The 12,703-nt window shown below is 38.2% G+C and overlaps 1 protein-coding gene across 4 annotated transcripts in view; it reads right to left on the bottom strand.

Annotated features, from left to right (window-relative positions):
* Window positions 1-12,703, bottom strand: part of LOC306869695 (transient receptor potential cation channel subfamily M member 3-like) — a gene marked incomplete at both ends in the record, with an annotated part of 111,627 nt that overhangs the window by 74,673 nt on the left and 24,251 nt on the right. Inside the window, one exon of one of the 4 annotated variants that reach the window (XM_079416565.1) lies at window positions 758-1,117. The exons of the other annotated variants lie outside the window; for them this stretch is intronic. Of the gene's footprint in view, window positions 1-757; window positions 1,118-12,703 lie in introns of those variants that run through there. 4 annotated transcript variants of the gene reach the window in all.

Genomic DNA, 12,703 nt, shown 5'->3' with positions numbered 1-12,703 from the left:
ATATATTACAATGCTTGCCATTTTTAAAAAGTGAAGTGAAGTGACATTCAGCCAAGTATGGTGACCCATACTCGGAATTCGTGCTCTGCATTTAACCCATCGAACGTGCACACACACAGCAGTGAACACACACACACACACACACACACACACACACACACACACACACACACACACACACACACACACACACACACACACACACCGTGAACATACACCCGGAGCAGTGGGCAGCCATTTTATGCTGCAGCGCCCGGGGAGCAGTTGGGGGTTCGGTATTGTGCTACAATAATACCTACAAATACAACTCATTACATACACTATAAAAACTTTAAAAGAGACAGGCATGTCTGTTTTGTGAAAGATATTTTTTCTGTTTTGGAGGGATGATCATTTTTAAACCATACCCGATTTATTGCATCAAAATTTGTTAATACTTTACTATGGGGTGGATAATTTAATCAGTTGCTTATTATTCATGCAACAATACATATTACTGTTAACGTTTTTATTAAAGGGGTCATATAATGCTAAATGCACTTTTACAAGTTGTTTGAACTGAAATGTGTGTTGGCAGTGTGTGTGCACAACCACCTTATGATGATAAAAATCCACCCAGTGTTTTTTTGTTTTTTTTTATCTACTAAAATCGAGCCGATCTCAGATGCCTGTCGTGTGACGTCACACGGACGAAGGCCGCTCCCATGATAGTTTGATTGACAGTAGCATTTTAGCACAGACTGCACTGGTGTCTTACCTCAGACCCGTCCTGAGTGAGCTGTCATCAGTTGTTTCACCGCCGGAGCAGATGTAGACAAGAATGACTCCTAAGCGAGTGAGGTATTTTGTTTATGTAATAATGAACATAGCAGTCGTCCTTTACTCCCGTCATCTGAGCAGCTGAAGAGGATTACGTTTGGTTCTGAAGGGAATGCGCCCTCGATCTACGTAAATGCTTCTATGTTTGCGCGAATCTTTCGTGATCCAGCTTCACCTCTAGAAGAAGTGAGTACAAGGCTTTTTTTAAATGAATCTTTGCAAATCGCCTTTCCTAATAATGTGCTAATTAGCAAGTTTCATGATGAATGCGGCTAAAGTAAACAGTCCCTCGGAGAGTGGCTCCGAAGAGAGGGGCGGGGTCAGCAGAGCTCATTAACATTTAAAGGAGAATGACACAATACGGCTTGCTCTGACAAGAGCTGTTTTTGACAGGTTAAAAATGGTGTTTTTACACTACCAATGAAAAATTAACCAAACTATGTTACAGACTTTTCATTAAGACCCTAAAGAATAATATCAACTTGTGGAAAATGGGCATTATATGACCCCTTTAATAATCATTGCTGTATAGATAACTTCATCTAGTGCTCTTATGAATGTTTTTAGCATGACTGTGAGAATTTTACTATAATGAACGACATAGCATAGACTTCTTCATGGCTCGGTGACCTCATAGCTGGCTACGGGCCTGAACGGTAGTGTATAAAAATATATAGCTCCCTTTACATTTAGAAGGCATCTTCATATTTGGGGTTCCTCAGCATCGAAACACTGTTGTATCCACAATGGATACAGTTGCCCTTGCCATGTCCAAATTTGAACCAAGAAAGTATCAAGAATACCAATAAAGTAAGCAAGGAGGCAGCATAATTAAGTTGCCTACTATTTGGAACAGCTTTAGTGTCTAATGCCTGAAATGCCTGTGGAGGCAGGTTTTGAGATACACCTACTTGGAAATGTCTGTTCACAAGAGTGCCCTTGCCAAAGCTTGAAACGGTGTCATGAAAAGCAACAATGGTGTTTGACTAACACGGAATCGTTCTTCTTACACTGTGCCTACTGCATGCGTCATAAAAATGGGCACTGAGCTCAGTGTTGAAATGGCATGGCTCGAAGGTATCCGTATGAGGGATTTCAGAATGCACCGGAGGGAGCCTTGACAGTAGTCCTCAGAGACAGCAGTATTTACAGGCCTGTAAAGCGGCGTGAGTGATTGCTGCAGATCACGTGACCTCCAGCTTGGCGGTGATTAGGGATCAGTGGTTTCAGGGTTAAGAGCCATCCAGCGACCAGAAAGACTGACGCTTCACTGAATCACTAGGACATGTGACTCTGGGAGAGTCTGGAAAAGCAGATAAGACCCGGCCCCAGCTAAAGCCACGGTACATCCGACACATCCTCTTTCTTTTAGCTTTAGCTGTGGTGCAAGCTAACTCTTTCATTCCATCTTTCTCCCATTACCTCCACCTCAAGTCCTTTGTCTTTATCTTTCTGCTTTCTCTGATAAAGTCAAGCCCAGTGGCAGCTGCTTGCAGTGTTACAGCGTTTGTCTATGTGTTGGGTGGTAGCATACTGTATGCAATCTGGATTATACAGTCAAAAAAATGCAGCTTGTCACTGAAGCATTGGCTTCAAAAAGCACACCTCTGTACCTTATCTATCCCTAAAGGCTTCACTTCAGGACATTAAGGGTGCATATTTGTACCTTTAGGGCTAGATAAGGTGCAAAGGTGTAATTTTATTTAAGGTCTATCTTGAGGCAGTGGCTCTTAATCGCAGACTCACAACCTGAAATTGGTTCACAGGTCTGTTCTAATAAGGCAGGATTCCTCATTCCTGGTCCTGCACTTTCCAGCAAAGTTTAGTTCCAGCCCAAAAACATTGATCAGTTGAATCAGATGTGTTTATGTTGAGTCTGCAGAAAGGTGGCTCTCCAGCACCAGGAGTACTTTGTGAGGTCTTAAACAGCAGATAAATGCGAATAATACAATAAAGTTAACCACAAAATTGTGCATTTAGGATAGAAAAATAAATACATTTATTAAAGTGTTTTTTTTTTTTTGGCTAATACTAATACAGATTTGTCAGTGTTTTATGCAATTCTGATGCAAAACCAGCTTAGAAGCTCTGATTCAAATAATACTTTTCACTTTTGGTCTTGTTTTTAATTTAGTTTTTTTGGGGTTTTTTTGTCAAAACTGTACAAAGTAAAGGGATAGTTCACCCAAAAATGAAAATTCTGTTATTAATTGCTTATCCTCATGTCATTCAAAACCTACAAGACCTTCGTTCATCTTCCGAACACAAATTAAGATATTTTTGATGAAATCTGGGTGCTTTCTGACCCTGCATAGACCGCAATGCAACTACCACGTTCAAGGCACAGAAAGGTAATCAGAATGTCAAAAATAGTCCATGTGACATCAGTGGATCAACCTTAAATTTATGAAGCTAGGAGAATAATTTATAATTTGTTACATTTATATAGAGCTTTTCTAGACACTCAAAGTGCTTTACATGGACAGGGGGAATTTCCTCAACCACCACCAATGTGCAGCATCCACCTGGATGATGCGACGGCAGCCATATTGCGCCAGAACGCCCACCACACACCAGCTTATTAGTGGAGAGGAGACAGAGTGATGAAGCCAATCAGTAGATATGGGGATGGTTAGAAGGAGGCCATGATGGTCAGAGGTCCAAGGGGCGAATTTGGCCAGGATGCCGGGGTAACTCCCCTACTCTTTTTCGAAGGACATCCAGGGATTTTTAATGACCACAGAGAGTCAGGACCTCGGTTTAATGTCTAATCTGAAGGACGATGCTTTTTGACAGTATAGTGTCCCTGTCACTTAAATGGGGCACTAGGGCCCACACAGGGTGAGCACCCACTTCTGGCCTCACTCTTCCAGCAGCAACCTAGTTTTCCCAGGTGGTCTCCCATTCAGGTACTGACCAGGCTCAACCCTGCTTAGCTTCAATGGGCAACCAGTCTTGTACTACAGGGTGATATGACTGCCAATTTGTGCACAAAGAAAAACAAAAACAACTTTTTCTTCTCATCAGCAGCATCACACACATGCATCATGGTACTCTCATGAATGCTCGTCAAAGAGTGACAGGGAAGAGAAGAAATTGTTGAATAAAATTATTTTTGCCTTCTTTGCACACAAAGTATTCTCATAGCTTAATAAAATTACAGTTGAACCACTGATGTCACATGAACTATTTTAATGATGCCCTTTCTACCTTTCTGGGCCTTTGAACTTAGTAGTTGTGTTGCTGTCTATGCAGGGTCAGAAAGCTCTAGGATTTCTTATATCTTAATTTGTGCTCCAAAGATGAATGAAGGTCTTACAGGTTTGGAACATGAGGATGAGTAATTAATGACAAAATTTTCATTTTTGGCTGAACTATCCTTTTAATAATAGCTAGATCAAAAGTGATTCAAAAATATTATACAAACAAAATATTTTTAGATTAGATTACCACAGCACTTAACATTCCTGACACTTTTAATTGTGTAATTTGCAATCAGTACCAGGATGCATTTCAGAAGTTATCTACCCAACACTGTGTGTGTGTGGCAGCATGTGGGACATTCAGTCCTGAGCGGTGAGGAAGGATTAACAGAAGAGACTCACTGCCAGAGATTCGGAGCTCACTACTGTGACCACACACACACCAAATGACCACCAGCACTGAAACCCAGCAGAGCAAACACAAAAACTGCCTCCAACAGTCCAACTTAAATACATTCAGGGGTGAAAGACTGTGAGGCAAGGGCTTTAAAACCTTGAACAAAACAGATCAGGGCAGAAAAAGGGCAGGGCAGAAAAACCGGCTTTGGGTACAAAGTGACCTACCCATACTGGACCTACTAAAGATAAATAATAAAAAATATGGATAGCTTCTTAAAGAGAGAGTTCACCCAAAAACTATTTTGTTATTGTTTATTCAACCTACTGACATTCCAACTCCATATGAGTCTAAATACATGGAAACCAGTTTGAAGTTTGAAATTATATGATTAACTAAATGACAATTTTATTATTTTTTGTGATCCATCACTTTAACCAAAGGTATTTGATAGAATGTTTTTTAGGGACTGCTCTTCCATGAAAGGTGTCTGTGTTGGAATGTCGCTTTTGTGAAAGATTGCAGTGTTATGTTTCTGCCTTATCACCAAATAACATCTAATCCTCATTATGCTTTAGCCTCACAATCAATGCACGTTATGTTTCACAAATTACTTGTTTACCTGAAACAAACATGTACTGTTTACAGATATCTGAACAAATTGTACTTGACATCCATGATAAATTTTTAAAAAACGCTAAGTCATTACAGCTTGAAACTTCACTGTCATCACACAGATGATTTTCCCATTTACCGCACTCTGAATTATCGAAACCCTCAGGGCCATTACCCAATGTCAGCGTGTCTTAGCTCTCCAAGGGGAGGAGATGGCATCTCTGTGCTCAAATTTAGATGCAATTCCTACGGAGCACGACTCACAGCATTCCCTGAAAACATTCCCTTCTTTGCTCGTGTACCACACAAATATAATGCCAGTATTTCTCACAAACGGGCCGCTCTTTCTGTGATATGTTAGATAAGTGCAATAGCTCCTTCCTTATGATTTCCCTTCATGCTCTGCTGATGACGACTAAATACACATTTAAAGGTGAATTTCTGTGCCTCAACAAACAGAAGAACAAAAATAGTGTTTCTGGTTTCTCAAAAAATCCTTTATTTCTCATTGGTTGGCAAAAGAGATGGTCCTGCCCCAAAATAACAATGCCAGTAATGTTGCGGTTTTGGATGCTCAAAAACCACACAGGGAATCATACTACAAATGAGTTATGATCGTCCCTTCAAATTATTCTAGAAAATAGTTTTAAATAATAAAGCACTTCACCTTTTCTGAAGTCATCCAACAACGAACAAAACTATGCAGCCATCTTCCCTGAGCAATGTTTTTTTTTTTTTTTTATAAAACATGAAATATATCATTGTATATAGTATTTTTGTCGAATTTAATATTTAGAATCGAATAATTCAATTAACATGCATTTCTTCATGCTCTCCATAAGCTTATTTTTTTAATTTATGAATTATAATGAAGACAAAAACTGAAAAACATTAACAGGCTGTCATGTATGTGTCAACAACCCATTACAGTTAGGAAATGCCTTCATTGTCAGCTGTTTTTTGCTAGTGTCACTGGACATGTAATGCTTCAGTGTCACTAGCTCTGCACTGAGTGGGAAGATTCTGCGTCCAGGTTTCAAGATTTAATGGCATTCTGCTTTAAATTAATGCCCACAAATAGAGGAGTACAATGATGGACACATATCTAGCCTACACATACATAAAAAATAATACATACATTCACACATAGCCACAGGCTATATATGCACAAATATACACAGTCATCTCATTTTCAAGGACTGTTGTTTTAGAGCTGAATTTACATTACAAAGGCATCACAAGCCAGGATTCCATCCATATACGGTTATGCAGGATATTGCATAAAAAGATGGTTGGAAATTCCAAGATGTGAAATGTCAGAAAGACAGACAGAAAGACATAGATAGATAGAACAGAAAAACAGACTGATAGAAGGAAAGATGGACCAAATGGACAAATGAAAATGTTACCCCCTGAAAAAAGAAGCAAAACAAAGAATAAAAAGAGATCTTCAAAGAGGATTTATACATGGAAATAGAAGGGGAATATCTAATATGTAGGGTTTCAGTTCAGTACGCATTACAAACCGAATGATTCATTGGACTAATCCTATTACACTCTGCGAAAGTCCCCGCGATAACCTCCCCTTGCTAGGTTATGTCAAAAGACGATGATTTTGTATCGATGATAGCCAGAGATAGTCAAAAACATCAATTATAGGCAGTATTAAGAGGATTTGGCATTTCCAATTAATGTAGGCCTGTTACATTCTTTTTTTAGGCCTACTATTATTAGCTATGAAGTTGCTTTTATTATTAAATTAAAATTACAGTTAATTCACCCTGCAATATTACCGCATAATTGACGTGCTGCGAGGATAACAAAATATTAGGCTATTTACTCAAAAGGTTTTTAAAAAAGGTCTTTTAAAAACAGGTCTACTATACAATAAATTATAGGCCTATAATTAAAATATTAACACTGCAGTCATCAACAAAAATCAATGAAATAAAAAGCTTTAGCCTATTTCAGTGGTTCTCAAACGTTTTTGGTCATGCCCCCCTTTAAACCTATAAAATAATGTGGCGCAGCGGTCGCTTTGTTGCATCCAGTGTAGAGCTGTTGTGGCACGAAGCGACAACTGGTGCGTCCGGTGTAGATACGGTGAGTGAAGCCGAGAGCAATTAGCTTTTGAATTACCCACACCTACCTGGGTCTGTGCAACTTCATCTATGGCTTTCCTCTTCCCTTTCATAAACCGATCCATCTCCCATTCTAAGTTACGTCCTTTAGCGGTTTACGGTTTTATTTCTTTTCTTTTTCTGCTGATGGCCCCACACTTTGAGAACCACTGGCCTATTTCAAGCACCCACTTTCAAAAACAACCAGTTTAACACGAAATGCGTTTCTTCTTTTTTTTTTTTTCAATATGTATGGGCCACAAGAGAAATATTAAGGGAATACATTAAAACTGTTAGCTATATACCGTTATCAGCATATGTTGAAGTTTCATCTCTCGTTGTCTCTGAGAAAATATGCGGCGTCAAACGCCGAAAGCTCCGTTATCCCTCCGTCATTCCATTTTTACTTTGTCCATAGTGAATTGATTGAGATCAAGACGTTCACTGGCATAACTCTTGCACAAAGTTTGCACGTGGCTTATGTGATATCCATTGGCTTGCCTTCATGGTTTAAATCAGAAATATTTCCAACATTGCGATGTAAGCAATTACACACACACCCCGAAAACGACCCAAACCGTGACACCACTGTGTCTTATTGAACCGAACAGTGAATTTTTTGAACTGTTACACCCCTAATAGATAGATAGATAGATCGTTTTAGGGAACAACTGAGTGACAGAAAGCTGTGATAGAGATACGGTAGATAAACACACGCTCTCTATGCTGTCACAGTGAAACAATCCAATCATGCCCTTTGCTCACCTTTACAGTAGCTTTACCATTCAGATGGGAACTTCTGTGTCATGAGGTGTGAAGGAGGTATTTGTTAGTAGAGAGGGTGAAGCCCCATGTGTTTCTATTCCTGAAACAGTGGAAGTTATTCTAAGCTGGGCCGGGACATACGCAAACACGTCATGTCATTCACACCACAGAAAAATTAGATAACACACTGTCCAGCACCATAAGGAGGGGAAATGAATGAATAAATCAAAAACGTGGAAGGATAGGGATGACTGTGTGAGAACATGAGGGAGTGATTGAGTGAAAAGGAGGTGTGGTGAGCCAGGGACAGCTGTGGTGGAGGGCTGGATCTGGGACTCAGGGGTGAGGAGACAGAAATAGCACACTTTAAGGAATGAGAATGGAGCACAGGTCCAATATCCATTAAATCTGAAATGTGGGGTCTGTGTGTGAACACACACACACGCAAACATCCAATATAGAGATATAAGAAAGAGAGGGGTTCCTGAAAATATCCCTTGGTTCCACTCTCATTTTTTGTGTTCACACATTCAATTTATTCTGGCCACACAAATCATACAGTGTAAATGGACACACACACACTAAGCGTGTAAGACTGCCTCACACCTATCAAACATGCTGACAGGGCATCTTAAAGCAAGCAGGAGGAGGATATACTTGATCGGATCAGGCACCCAGAGACCATTTGCAAGCGCAAAGACAAGAGCAAAGGGAAAAAAAAGATTAAAAGTGATTTCCATTCCTGAGAATCTCATTGCATACGTCTTTGACATGGTTATGCAGCACATTTTAAAGACGAGGGCAGCTTATTACTTCTGGCCAACTTCAAAGGGCCGGTCCCGTTCAGAGCCCATTCATGACTTGCCCATTGAGGGAAGCTAATTCCAAATCCTCCATTTAGAAAGAGGGAGGGAAGACTGTCCCGTTTCACCTCATCATTGAAACCATGAATGTTTTCCAGGGAAATGGCAGGAAACCAGGAGGAGCTGCTTGGTGATGCAATGCTATGTTTTTGTCCTCTGTTCAAGACTATGTAAATAAAAACACATGGTGCTCATTTATTTCAAACCAAAATTAGTTTAAGAGGAAAACTCTGAAAAGAATACTATTGGCTTTGAAAACTTTGAAAGCCCAGAGACAAACCAATATACTGCATAAAGACTAACATATGGAGAGCCGGTTTCTGTTGTCTTTGTGGGGAAATCTGAGGATAATCTCATGGGAAATCATAGAATATTAATTCCAAACTTAAAAAAAAAAAAAAAAAAAATTCAGGCATAGGTAACCCCAAAATAAATCAATGGTCAAAACATTTCAAAATCTTAATGTTTATGTTCCACAGAAGAAAGTCATACATGTTTGAAAATACTTAAAGTTAAGAAAAAGACAGAATTTTATTTTTCGAGCGAACTATCCCTAAAAGTTTTGATAGTAATATTCAAAAGAATAAAGAACAGAATTTACAAGGATTGTCCAAGCTTTTAATATACATTTTCTAAAGATGTCAGTGCTAATTTTCTACTCAGATATATGCAGAGTCACGGTTAATTCAAGCAATGCAAATTATATTTATCTGCACATGAAGATGTTTTTGCTTTTAAAACCCATGCATCATTTATCAAAGGAAAGTCAGTCTTTTGTTGTCCAAGGTCTTTGTGATCAAAGACCGGTGATTCAGAAAGTCACTCTTCAAGTATCTTTATAGGAAGATTTACCAGGCTGTCTTTTATGCTGATTGAGTGAATAATGCTAAATGCCATGTTTCCAGTGATGAGCTGCCCACTTTCTCATACAATTAACTTTTAACTGAATATCATAATGTAACTGAAATCAGAGCAGCAGTCCTACCTGAGCTCATTAAGGACCCTGTGAATTATTTATAAAAAAATGTATTGAACACCTCATGAGACGGTACATTACCAAAAAAGCCCTCGGTACACTAACAGCAGAGGCCAGAACAGAAGCTCAATAACTCTAATATCTAGGTCAGACATACCAAAATTACAGCTAATTACACCTAGATGCTTTATATAGTTTTCAACATTTTGTCTTATTACAAGGCAACTCTTGTAATCTTAAATATAAATGTGAATGGAAGTACATCATTTAAAATAAACTGACAATAAATATTTGAATGTGACAATTCAATATTCAGTGCTGCTATGCAGGCTGAATATCTTATGTGACAATGAGTTTACTCAGGGTAGTATATATAAGAAATATCTAGGACATATGAAACTTCATTCATGAAGCATTGCAAGTAAGTGGAATTTGTTTTGGCAAAAAAATAAAATGAATTGGCGGAAATATTTAAACTATTCAGTAAATTCAGTTTACACAAAAACATCTGCCTCATTTTCACATGAGTTAACATGATACACATGAATTATATATATATATATATATATATATATATATATATATATGTGTGTGTATGCATGCCTGTTTCCACTCAGTATCTCTCACATATGCTCACATATCTAATTCATCTTAATTATCACATAATTGACAGATGTCTTTAAACAATACACTAAGCCATTGAGGACAATCTAATCCAATTGCACACATCCCTTTCTGTCAATTGCTAATTGAATCATGAAATCATGTTATAAAACTTTAAATAAACATTTTGTGCAAATTATGCAACCGTCGTTAGACCAAAAACCACAAATTAAATATGCACACACACAAAATGTGATCAAATTTCTCTTCGTGCTCTGCAGCTCATAGATCACGGTATCTTTCACCTGCTGAGAACACACACCTGCAGACACACAGAAATGCTTGTTTGGGGAGGAAGTGTTACATCGCTACATTAATTTGCATCTCAATAGACACATAAGCACACAGCTTTACCGTTTGGATAATGTCCAATATCATATGCTCAGAAGAAAAAAATCCAGCACATTGCTGTTATTTGCAAAGACAGCAAATAAGATACATCATAGATGCTCTTTTTCTCCCCATAACCTAAAGAGACCTAGACACAACCAGAAATAGTTAACCTAAAAATGAGTATGTATGCTATTATTTATTTTTCTTCAGCATAAACCGTTTAAACACTATATATAGTAATGTGTGTTGTATTCAGAGTCTTCCGAAGCTATAAGATAAAACCTCATTACTTATCTTGTTCAGGTTAAAAATTATGCCACACTGTGACAGTCCTGACACTGGTTTTTGAAAGCATTGCTTATGCAAGCTGGAAAATGAAACTGGAAAACTGCAGTGAAGGACAATATTGTCTATTAATTAATGCTAAATTGAATCTGTTCTTCACACATTACTATTGTATGGGATCTGAAAACTTGTTATATAGTTATATGCACTAATAATTCTGACATTTTTTGGAGCTTGACAACACTAAAAACTGTCAATGTATGAACACACTAACAACTCCTATTGTGTACATGAACAAAATAACAGCATATAGATCTAGACTACCATGAGTGAGTAAAAAAATAGAATTTAGCTCTACAAAGGGAGACTATTTGTACATATCCACTTCTATAGACACTTGGGAATACAAACCATGTGAAATTGGTGCAACCTGCCAAAGAATCTGACTCATTACCAGTGTTCCCTGATAACCGACGAAGGCATCAGCAAATTAGATTAGCTCAAGTGCGATGACAGATACAGCCACATCAGTCACAAACCTTCATTTGCTCTGAGGTATTTTCATTTATCTGGAAGGTTGGCAGTTTGCTATGCTGTTGGACCTCACACGCACACACACATATTCACAAGCATAGGATTACATGCACAAATAGTGAAATACTCAACCACCTCCTTGATGCTCTGTTGACAAACCACACCTCAGCAGAGCTGGACAAACACACAGCCGGTTACTCATCTCTGAGATAATCTCATATGTAGGGCATCAGTCTTTCCAGCCAGCAATCTTCAACTCTGGTCAGTCACCTACACAGAACACCTGCAGCTGAAACTACATCTGCTCTCTAACCCTAATAGAAACGTTCACCTTAAAGTCAACTTATAGGTCAAATATGCTGCATTGGAAAACCGTAATCAATCTAAATTCCCACCCACCATTGTTATGTAACTCAGCAACAGAATGTATTATGAATAGAATGTATTACACAAGCAGATCTCATATTCTTACGATTTAAATTCATAAGCAAAGAGACAATGTTTACAGCAAAATACACTTACAGCTATGAAAACAGCAAAGATCCAAACGCAACAGAAACGGTCAATGCTGGCAAAAAATTTAAATATGCGACAATTATTTTATTTTAATCCGTACATTACAATTGCATATGCGGTTGCGTCACACATCAGTATGTGAGTGTTTCCTGCAAAAAATCAACCCAGGACAAGTTATGTCTGATTCATGAACAAATTACAGATATACTCGCATCAATCAGGAGTAGAAACAAATTCCAAACAGCTCACAACAGTATATTTGCGAAAATTCAGACACTGGTTGTTTTGAAAGAACAGGCCCTCTTTTAACTTAATGAATCAGAAAAGATTCATGAAACAACATCGAACTCACTTGTGGGTTATAGCGGGTTGAATCAGACAGTGAATTGTTTAAAAGCCCTGATTCACTCACTAAACTGCATGTAATTTTTGGCTAGTGAACTGGAAATCTGCAATGTATGAGTTGGTTTGAATCAGAAATCACATACTCATAGTTTTGCATAAGTAATTACTTCACAACCGCTAAAAAGAATGTTCTATAGCATGAATGTAAGTGTACATTGTCATGTAACCTACTACCATTCATATGACATAAAATTAAAGGTAAATATTCA

The sequence above is a fragment of the Barbus barbus genome (genome assembly GCF_936440315.1).
Source record: "Barbus barbus genome assembly, chromosome: 5".
Classification (NCBI taxonomy): domain Eukaryota; kingdom Metazoa; phylum Chordata; class Actinopteri; order Cypriniformes; family Cyprinidae; genus Barbus; species Barbus barbus.
The sequence above is the reverse complement of the archived record's forward strand: the minus strand, read 5'-3'. Positions and strand labels throughout refer to the sequence as shown.